Here is a 218-nt window from a genome sequence, read left to right on the forward strand (position 1 = left end):
CGAGTTTATACTTTGTGCTTGAATAAATTATTTAAAATGGTCACATATATTTTTTAATTGCTCTCTTATTAGTACGGTCCAGTAAATAAAACAAATATTAATCATTGTAGTAGTGAATGAATATTTATTATTTTTAAATGAATTCATTTAATTCATTTAAAAATATTAAAAGATTCCAATTCTATATGCTGCGATTTTATTTTGTTATTAATGTATAT

The sequence above is a fragment of the Arachis duranensis genome, chromosome 4 (assembly GCF_000817695.3).
Source record: "Arachis duranensis cultivar V14167 chromosome 4, aradu.V14167.gnm2.J7QH, whole genome shotgun sequence".
Classification (NCBI taxonomy): Eukaryota; Viridiplantae; Streptophyta; class Magnoliopsida; order Fabales; family Fabaceae; genus Arachis; species Arachis duranensis.